The sequence below is a fragment of the Podarcis bocagei genome (assembly GCF_964188305.1).
Source record: "Podarcis bocagei genome assembly, chromosome: 5".
In the NCBI taxonomy this organism is placed as follows: Eukaryota; Metazoa; Chordata; class Lepidosauria; order Squamata; family Lacertidae; genus Podarcis; species Podarcis bocagei.
The window spans coordinates 16,657,042-16,667,909 of record NC_138129.1 but is presented as its reverse complement, the minus strand read 5'-3'; the positions used below and the strand labels follow the sequence as shown (position 1 = coordinate 16,667,909).

The 10,868-nt window shown below is 46.9% G+C and overlaps 1 long non-coding RNA gene across 1 annotated transcript; it reads left to right on the top strand.

Annotated features, from left to right (window-relative positions):
- The first annotated feature begins 816 nt into the window (after positions 1-816).
- Positions 817-9,863, top strand: LOC308588385. The gene is made up of 2 exons (XR_014008686.1): positions 817-1,038; positions 5,053-9,863. It is a non-coding gene; the product is annotated as an uncharacterized lncRNA (long non-coding RNA).
- The last annotated feature ends 1,005 nt before the right edge of the window (positions 9,864-10,868 follow it).

Sequence of the window (10,868 nt, the reverse complement as noted above, 5' to 3'; positions counted from 1 at the left end):
GGAGGTTTTTAAGCAGAGGTTGGATGGCCATCTGTCATGGATGCTTTAGCCGAGTTTCCTGCAATCCAGGGGGTTGGTCTAGATGACCCTTGGGTGCCTTCCAACTCTATGATTCTATGACTGCAAAGGCAGAAGTCAGCAGCTGCTAGACTGGGATCCAAAGGCAGAGTCTCATCTGCTTTATTGACCGCTGACCCAGCAATTACATAAAGTGCGTTTGGATTTTAGGGAAGTGTGGTAGCTCTGGCACAAGGGTGGGGAGCATCCTTCAGCCTGAGGGCCAGATTCTTTTCTGGGCGTCCGTCCAGGGCCACATGCCATGGGGGGGGGGGGAGAGGAGGAGCCACGGGAAGAAGCGGGCAGAGGAATAAATGTAAATTCTACCATTGTGCGGTAGGCTAGTTTCTTCAAACTGAAATGCCGCCTCTCTCCTCCACCCAGACATCAAGGGACAACTTCCAGCCAGGCAAAAAAACATTAGCAGGAGAAATCAGGGCCATTGAGGGGGCGGGGACTAAAGAGAAGGGGTGTGGCCTGTGGAGAATACCGAGGGCCAGAGAGAGAGAATGGAAGGCCCTCGGAATTCAGCTCTTTCTTGTATGCATGGATTGTGAGTGCCCCAGGAGAAAAGCACTTTCACCTACTTTTTTGTACTTGAGACAACACTTTTTTAAAAAAGGTGTATCCATCTTGTTGTAATATATCTATATTTCTAAAGAATAAGATGGCTTGCAGCCATCCTTCCTCTGGTTTGATCTTCAGCTCTCTCTAGCTAAACAAGCTCTGGCCTGCTGGCTAGGAGACTTCCAAGGGAGATTCAGATGCTGCTGGGAGCAGGGCGGCTAAACATTTCAGGTAAGAATCCCTTGCCACCTGCCATCTGCCCAAGTCAGCGAAAATGCTGCAAGCAGTACAGGGGTACGAACACAGCACTATCGGGGCAATGGATGGTTCCCCCAGGCACGTCGATGCCCAGGTCTCGACAACGTGCGGTCAGACCGAGATCCCACAACCCGACAGCGTCATAAACCTTTGAAGGTGAGTAATGGTGCAAAGTTGTCTTCGGCATGCTGCGTAACCCTGTGTAGGAAATGATAAATGAGACGGCGAGGGAGAAAAAAGAGCAGTCTGATCTATGGGAATCTGCTGCGTTGACAGAAAGAAGGAGCCGGAGGGTTAAGAACCAGGAAAAAAACCCCAAAGGGAATGTGGAATTTGGTGCAAGACGCATTGCGTGGCCAGAAATGTGAAATGCCGTGTTGCGAATAAAGGAGGCATGCGAGACAAATAGGGATTTTGCCATTTTCATTTTCATTAAGAGAAAAGAAAAGTACAATGAATATTCCAAAAAAGGATACCCAGCCCAGTAAATACCACAAAATGAACCTCAATGCACAATTCTTGGAAATCTCTTTCATATAAGAACTAATAGTGAGTACAGCCAGCCAATGTGAAGCCCTCCTGATGTTGCTGGACTCCAGCTCCCATCAGCCCCGGATAATCTGACCAACGATCAGGGCAGAGGTAGTCTATCAAGATCTGGAAGGAGCTATATTGGCCACCAGTGGATTAGAGTGTTGGATTAGGTTTGGGGAGACTCCACTCAGCCATGAAACTCCTTGGGTGATCTTGGATCAGAGCATCCCTCTGCCTAATCCAGTGTTTCCCAACCGGTGTTCCGCGGCACACTAGTGTGCCGTGAGACATCGGCTGGTGTGCCGTGGGAGGGAGGCGGGCGAGTCGGGCGGTGAGAGGCGGCGGCGGCGAGGATCCGCGTCGAGCCGGGGGCGGCTCCGCGGTGGTGGTGCCGAGCGGCGGGGCAGCGCGTGCAAATGGAGGAGCGCGAGACAGCGGAGGAGGAGGAGGCCGGCATGTCCGGGCAGCAGCAGCAACAACAGCAGCAGCAACTCCCGCCGCCGCCCCCTCCTCCGCCCGCTATTGCCGCCACCACCACAACAGCCGCCGCCGCCTCAGCTGCCGCCGTCCCTCAGTCCCTCGCTCTGCTGCCTCCCCACCCCCACCCCCAAAGCTTGGAGGTTCCCCGGCGCGGGGGAGGGAAAAAAAGTGAAAACTTTCACTTTCGTGCGTCCCTCCCGGCGTGACGCTGCGCGCTGACGTCACGGGGCAGTAATGGTGGTGTGCCGCGAGATTTTTTTGATTAAACAGGTGTGCCGTTGCCCAAAAAAGGTGGGGAAACACTGGCCTAATCTGCTTTGCAGGATTGTTGTGAGGATAAAGTTTGGGGAGGAAAGGAAATCATATATGCCACCTTGAGTTCTTTGGAAGAAAGGCAGGCTATAAACCCAGTTAAACCCCTCAACACAATTCCAACCCCCCACAATACTTTCTAACATATTTCCCCAAAGTCTTTTTATACAAAGTGGTGCTCACCATTCCATAGTCTGCCAGGCATTCTGCAACCAGTCTTCTACAGCAGGCAAAATGTTGACCTTTTCCTGCCATCCAAATATGGACTCGCGAAATTACTTACTGTATGTTGATGCTCTTTTTTCCCGTTTTTAACATGCTGCCCAAATAACCCTAGCAGAATATCTTCTGGTTTCATGGGTAGCAGATCCATAATTTCTTTAATCATCACAGTCAAGATTACTGTTTGTTCACAAGACCACCAAATATGTCTAAATCCTGCATTTGTTGTGGGCACAATTGTACATTTCATGTTTCAATCCTTTTTTTGGGTGGGAGGTGTGGCCAGCAAAGGGACGCTGAAGAACTACTGTGAAACAATATCTACAAAGAAAACCTGGTATGAAATGAAATGAAACATGTTTAGTTATATGAATCTTATATAAAGGTTGTGAACCATCTCTAAGGCAACATTAAACAATTGTGTTTTTTACCACTTACACCTTTCCCCCCTGTGGTGCCTCTATTGCTATCGTACTAGACATCCAAATTATAAAAATATGGCTTGTGATTCTTACCAGAAAGAGTTCCCATTCTTAAGGCCTTGCTTTCTTTTCATGCTTCTCAGAAGAACATTCTGATTTATTTGTAAACAAAATGGACAAGCTGTCTTGCAGATTGGTACAGCATGTCTAGAGTGATGTGGTTTAGATTTCTGGGCTGGCCTTGTGTTCATCAGAGAAGTCATGAAAAGAATGTGCCATGGTGTGGTCGGTGAGCAAAAACACGCACACCAACACACACACACAGAAAACCACACGCACAGAGAAACAACAACAAAATTTTCCAGGATTCTCAGCTACAGAGGCTGGACGTCAGTGGGGGAATGAAAAAAATAATAATGGCATGTTTGTGGCCAGAGCCTTGCACAATCTGAGCACATGGGATCCAGCTTCAAAGGCACAAACAACCAATTTGAAAGAGGGAGACTAATTGGTCAAGCCAAGTGAAGCCTTTCGTATAACTTACCTATTTGACTTTCTTTCTTTCTTTCTTTCTTTCTTTCTTTCTTTCTTTCTTTCTTTCTTTCTTTCTTTCTTTCTTTCACACACTAAGGGTACCTCCAGATGTCATTTTTATACACACATTCATGATTAGGGTTGCCTGGTCTGGAGCATCCCTGTGATTTCAGGGCCCAATCCTGAGTCCCAGGTGATGCAATGGAGAGAGCCCTGGAAATGGAAGTTAATTGGGAGAGGTGAGTGGAGGAGGCCAGCTCCCCTCAGAGTGTCTGTAGCCAGCTGCGGCTGGACTGAACCTTGCAAGCTACATGCACAGTCTTCTTAATATATACAGTAGTACCTCAGGTTACATACGCTTCAGGTTATATACGCTTAAAGTTACAGACTCCGCTAACCCAGAAATAGTACCTCGGGTTAAGAACTTTGCTTCAGGATGAGAACAGGAATCGTGCTCTGGCAGTGTGGCAGCAGCAGGAGGCCCCATTAGGTAAAGGAACAAATTAAGTACTTAAGCCGAGGTACCACTGTATATGTTTAAAATTAAAGGCCCTCGAGAGATGGAAGCCCTCCACCTGCCACCTGGAGTGGGCCAGGCATCACGACCTGTCCCAGATAAGGAAGAAGCACATATCTGATAGTTAACTCTTTATTTGCAAAAGAAACACAGCAGCGTCCACGGTCTGAGCCCTACGGAGCAGTTGTAGCAGCAGTGGGGGCCTGGCCTTCTTCCAGCTTATGTACCCTCCTCTGATGGGTTGCATGCTTGCAACCGGAGACTTATCCCCCACGGAAGCTGTCACTTCTCTTCCCTTTCCAAGCCCCTCCTGGTTCTAGGAGGTGGGGCAGGGGAAGGTGGGGAATCTACTGGCCTGCTCCTTGCCTAAACCATTCTTCTTCCTCCACTATGTCCTGTGCATCTTCCTCTGCCTCAGACTACCCTGGCTCTCCCCCCTCCCCTGGCTCCTGCCTTAGGTAAAGGTAAAGGGACCCCTGATCATTAGGTCCAGTCGTGACCGACTCTGGGGTTGTGGCGCTCATCTCACTTTATTGGCCATGGGAGCCGGCGTACAGCTTCCGGGTCATGTGGCCAGCATGACTAAGCTGCTTCTGGCGAACCAGAGCAGCACATGGAAACACCATTTACCTTCCCACCGGAGCGTTATCTATTTATCTACTTGCACTTTGACGTGCTTTCAAACTGCTATGTTGGCAGGATCAGGGACTGAACAACGGGAGCTCACCCCGTCGCGGGGATTTGAACCGCCGACCTTCTGATCGGCAAGTCCTAGGGTTTAACCCACAGCGCCACCCGCATCACTTGCACACCCATAAATCACTGGTTCTCTTGCCTGGGTCCCTCCCCTGGTCCCCTGCCTCCACCACATCCTCTTTGAGGCTCTACTGGTCCTTGACATCAGGCAAACCTGGAGACTGGCTGAGACCTTGTAGGAGGTCTGGCAACCCACAATGATTTGAGCTCGTGTTGCAATCAGGGCAGTCATATGGGACCCTCCTGTCAATATACTGTTTGCGTCAGCAAAACGTTTGGTGGCCATGCTGTTTCATTTCCACTCAGTGCATGTCCTGTACATTCTTGCGGAAGTTCTGTAACTTTTCATACCACAATTATTCTTGTCGTCACCCCCCCCCCCATTCTGCTCAGCTGCTCCCCCCTCACCCGCCACCTGCAACAACAATAATGTGGCGCCACTGGGAAGGCATCATGGAAAAACTAATAAAGCAGACCAAATCCACAGTGGCGTTGTGGCTGGGTGTATACCAAGATTGCAACCACCACTTCCTTCTTCATTCACCTGGGGTGTGTGCAGAGAAGAAAAGTCATGGAGAACATAATCAAGAGGAGGGTTTTCAGACGCATCTCAGGTAACCACAACCACCCTTGTGGATGGATAGTAGCTATAGTCAATCTGGATTGAAAGAAGCATGTTGAGGAGAAGCATGAACGATTCTAGATTGAGGAAAAATCACTTTTCGGTGCTACCAGTAGCTTCATGTATACACAGCCAAAGACAGATTTCTCAGTGCGGACTGTGGCATCTCCAGTGACCTTTGCAAAGAGTCATGTGATATGCTTTACTGATGACATCAGGACACCTGTCCATACCGAGGCTATTGAAACAAGACTCTGCTCCTATATTTAAATGGCTAGGCACTCCTGGATTAGAATGAACCAACAAAAATAATTCTTAGAGTAAACATCAGACAGGTGAATAAATAAGAGAGATGGAGTAATGTAAAGTTGACCAAATCCAAAGTAAAGCCCAAAATAGATAGAGGGCAAATATTCCCTGCTTCGCTTTACGGTGTTATGAGCACTGCTTTTCAGTTCAAGAACTGAAAAAGATTTACAAGTTCAGAATATGCACATGGTACAGTCCCAGTGGGACAGTTCTAAGAGGCAGGTTACACTTCAAAATAATCAGATGGGTCCTTGTGATTTTCAACTGTGGATATGCCATTACATGCTTTAATGCATCTGTCTTAATAAAAATAAAATGAAACAGAAACATCTCAACTTTTAGAAATTAAGTCATTAGGGAGAAAGACTTGAGCCTAAGGTAGGGTCTTTGTTTTAACATGGAGGAATAATTCCCCACTTTTAGTCTGAACTGAGACAGCTTGTTCTGAATGTGTATTTGTATTTATTTAATGGATTTTTAAACTGCCTTTCAAGAGAAATGATTCTCCCAGTGTGGTGGTTTACCTCTTAGAATGTTGAAGACTTTTATGTCACTGGGTTGTATCCAAATCTGTACATGCAGAATTCTATCCATGCAACACAACTTCCTGTTCCTTTCTTTTTCCCCGCGCACCCCTAAAATCCACTCTGGAGGGTCTTCCAACCCTCTGGCGAAAGTCATAAAATACAAATGGAAGTTTCCTGCAGTAGCATTGGAAGCCATTTATGAAGTCTTCATTTAAAATGAAATGGATCAGTGTGCTTTAGCTGAAGTATTTGTCTTCGCTTGACTTTCTCTTTTAACTTACATGTGTCGAATAATGAGGTGAGATACGAGCTTTGGAGCAAAGGTGAGTCACAACTTTTATTTAATATTTCATGGGATCTGCAACTACCGCAGCCTTTTCCAGCAAATGGAACACTACAATCTGTCTGTTCCACTAAAGGGTAATAATTAGTGGATGAGCCTGGCTCTGATTCAGAAGTAGTTAAATTGGCTGCCCTGTGTCATTTTTGCTACATAACCCACGGTGTGTTAACAAAAGAACACAAGAGGAGCTTGCTGGATCAGGCCAAAGATCTATCTAGTCCAGCATCCTGTTCTCACAGTGGTCAGGTAGGTGCCTTTGGGAAGCCCTGAGTGCAACAGTGCTCTCTGCACTTCTGATTCTCAGCAACTGTGATAGCCATGTAGCCGTCATGGCTGGTAGCATTAATAGATTTATTGTGCTTGAATTAGTATTACCATCTCTTTAAGTTCGTGGTTTTCAACTAGTGTGCTGTGACACCCTGGGATTTCTTGAATGATGGTCGGGGTGCCAAAGGCAACACTGGCTTCTGTCCCTCTTTCCTTCTCTCCCTTCTCTGATGCCCTCTTGCATCTCTGCCTCCCAAAGGCTTGCACAGCTGTTCGTTGCAGCAGCCCAGGCTACAAGCTCCGCAAGTGAATGGTGTCTCTGGGACTAGGGCTGTCTTAAGCATATGCTGCGCCGGAGTGCAAAAATCCACCCAACGCCCCCCTCCCAGGTCGCCCAGTCCCAAGCATGCAGGAGGGCAGAGCTGGCTGGTCGCTTCAGCGTCTTGCTGGCTCAGTTGCCCCCGAACAGCAGCAGAAGAGCCTGCCGTGGCGCTCCAACCAATGGGCGGGCTCTTCCCCAGACTCAACTCTCGGGTGCCTGGCGCCCCTGAGAGCCCAGCGCCCGGTTGCCCCTCACCCCTAGCACCTATGGGTAAGATGGCCCTGTCTGGGACTGGCCAGGGGGTGCTTCCCAGGCCCTAGTGGGGCAGTGTGAGGAGGCACCTCTCTTTGGGGCTGTGGGCAGCTGAGAGACCGGGGGCAGCTCAGAGACCAAGGGCAGCAGCTGTGGCTGCCCAGTGGACAACCAAGGAGAGAGCAGAGGAGAGGAGGCTGAGGGAACACTCCACAAGGGAGGGCATTTGAAAAAGGGGTGAGATGCTGCCACCTCAGCAGGCAAAGGGTGACATAACTGGGCTCCTGAGCCCCACAGGGTGCGGCAGAAAGAATGTAGTTGGTCAAGGGACCCGTGGACCCAAAAAGGTTGAAAACCTCTGCAGTGATCCTTTAGAAGCCCAAACACCATTTTAGCCTCAGCACCCATTTTTTGGCTAGTAATCACTGTAACCTTCCTAACCATAAACGTGTCCAATCCTCTTTTGAAGCCATGTTGGTGGTCATCGCTGTATCTTGTGGCTGTGACTTTCACTAGGCACTTTGTGGAGAACTACTTCTTTTTTTGGCTGTTCAGAACATTCACCTCCAACATTTAGATTCATTGGCTGACCCCACATTCTGGTATTGTGAGACAGTGAGAAAAATCTCTCCCTATGTACTTTATCATAGAACTTTTGCAAATCCCTCCTCAGTCCCCCTCACGACTGGATGACCGCCATGCACTCTGTATGGGGCTTGCCTTGCACTTTCCAGCACTATTTATGCTAAAAAAAAATATTGTTCAAAATATTTCTGGTGTTACTTGAGCACTTGTTTTTATCCATTTATTCTTCACTGCTAGACTTTTTATGCAGCACCAATTTCTTTGTGTTTATGGTTTACATTCAAATTTAGATTTATTTATTTTTTTAAAAAAAATCATTGTTGTAAGTCAAGGGAGGGGAAACCTGTGGCCCTTCAGATATCAGTGGACTCAAACTCCCATTTGCACCAAACAGTCCATGGCTAATGGTCAGGGATGAAGGGAGTTGTAGCAACCTCTGGATGACCATAGGTAAAGGTAAAGGGACCCCTGACCATTAGGTCCAGTCGTGACTGACTCTGGGGTTGCAATGCTCATCTCGCTTTATTGGCCAAGGGAGCTGGCGTATAGCTTCTTGGTCATGTGGCCAGCATGACTAAGCCGTTTCTGGTGAACCAGAGTAGCATACAGAAACGCCATTTACCTTCCCGCTGGAGCGGTACCTATTTATCTACTTGCACATTGACGTGCTTTTGAACTGCTAGGTTGGCAGGAGCAGGGACCGAGCAACGGGAGCTCACCCCGTCACGGGGATTCGAACTGCTGACCTTCTGATTGGCAAGTCCTAGACTCTGTGGTTTAACCCACAGTGCCACTCGTGTCCCATACCACGACTGAAAATCTATCATGAATAAGTTCCATGTAGCTGTTATATACAGTAATGGTATGCACATTTGTTATATCCTTGTATGTTTCTTTGAAATTTGTGCAGCCAATATATTACTAAGCGTCTATGTTTATATGATTTAGAACTACGCACAGCTGATGAAGCCCCTTGGGGCGAAACAGGGGAATATCCAGGAATCCTTGTCTTGTCTGCCTGTGCCAGCATCTACCAGTGCCAGTTTCTTATGTCTACCAACTTATCATCACCATCAGACACTTAGAAGACTATTCCATGGTACTCTCCGTCAGATAGAAATATGCAAGAGAAGATGAAGAAATTTAAAATGAATGTACTACGGGACTGACAAAATAGGAATTGCATTTTGTACCTACTGGACTTGGTGGTTAACTGAATAAGCTACATTTTAAAATTTTAATATGTTATGTCACTATTTTGATTTTGACATTATGAGAAACTGGATTTAATTTTGAGAAGTAGTTTCTAGTAAATAACTTTACAATTGTTACTATACAGCCTATTATGCTTACTTGTTTTTTTTCAATTGAATTTGCATAATATAGGCATTCTAGTGGCCTTGTTTGCAAGCTGACACCAAGAGAACTTTTGCTATTGGGCAGCATATAAATATTACTGATAAATAAATAAGAATGGCCTCTTCCTGAGACCCTGAAGAGCTGCTCCTGGTCAGATCATATTGGACCAGACAGACCAATAGACTGACTCAATAAAGGAAAGCTCCATCCCTCTGTAACTCAGTAACAGATGTATCATGTGGGACTTCTGCTCATCCCTATCAGCTATAAAAGGCATTCTTTGGACTGCAGCCTGTAGGCTCATCCCTGGATTTCTGTGTGTGTGCTTTTCTAAGCTATGATGTTGGCAGTGCCGGATGCCAGATAGGCATGAAGGCTTCTGACTCAGACTGGTGACTCTTAGATCTTCAGTACAGCCCTTTGTTGGGTCTCCAAAGCAGACAAAGGCTTCAATGCCCTTGTGGCGTCCTTGAAATTGCCAGTCAGTCGTCGCTTGTGACTTTTAAAGTCGTGACTCATTTTTCCAGCTTTTTTTTTTTTTAAAAAAAAAAGTTAACAAGAGCGCAAGTTCATTGAAAAGGGTTTTGGCTATAATAAAAGTTTAAGCGGTCTTTTACATTTTTTTATATCAGTCTTTGTGGCCAGCTAATCACACACCCTGGTTAAGCACTTCCTCAAGCCCTCTTTCATGTCCGAATTGTATGCTGTCGTCACAGAGTCTCTACCCCACCAAAGAGTTCCCAGACTAATGATAGTGACAGATACAACCATTCCATGTTTTATGCTGGACCTAGAGATAGAAGGGACGCGGGTGGCGCTGTGGGTTAAACCACAGAGCCTAGGACTTGCCGATTAGAAGGTTGGTGGTTTGAATCCCCATGACGGGGTGAGCTCCCATTGCTTGGTCCCTGCTCCTGCCAACCTAGCAGTTCGAAAGCATGTCGAAGTGCAAGTAGATAAACAGGTACCACTCTGGTGGGAAGGTAAAAAGCGTTTCCGTGCGCTGCTCTGGTTCGCCAGAAGTGGCTTAGTCATGCTGGCCACATGACCCGGAAGCTGTACGCCGGCTCCCTCGGCCAATAAAGCGAGATGAGCACCACATTCCAAGCGGTCAGGGGTCCCTTTTCATTTACCTTTAGAGATAGAAAACACCCAGGAGAGGCAGTTGGCATGTTGAGTTCGGTTCCCTGTCCTGGCCTGTTACAAGCCTGTATTCGCTTGTGCCCTTTAGTGCAATGGGAATTTCAATGTTGCTTGTTGGTGAAATGCTTGAAACTTATGTACACACATATTCACACAAAAATGGGAAATCCTTAATAGCTATAAATATAACTTCTTTAGTCGGGAGCAGTATGGTGCTGGAAAAAATATATATGGCTAGTTTCATCCTGTCTTGCTAGCAAGAGGCATCTGGTTAACAACTGATGGAGAAGCAGAAGGCTCTACATTTGGCCTTATCCAAATAGTCTATTGCAATGATTCAAAAATATTCTCTTTTCCCACCAAATGTTGGAGAACGTGAAGGGGGTCTGGTTCATAGATCTAACCGCCCCACCCCCCAATAACAATCTGATCCTTACCTTTTCTACATGGCCTATTTAGGCTTCAAAGAGATTTTGTTAG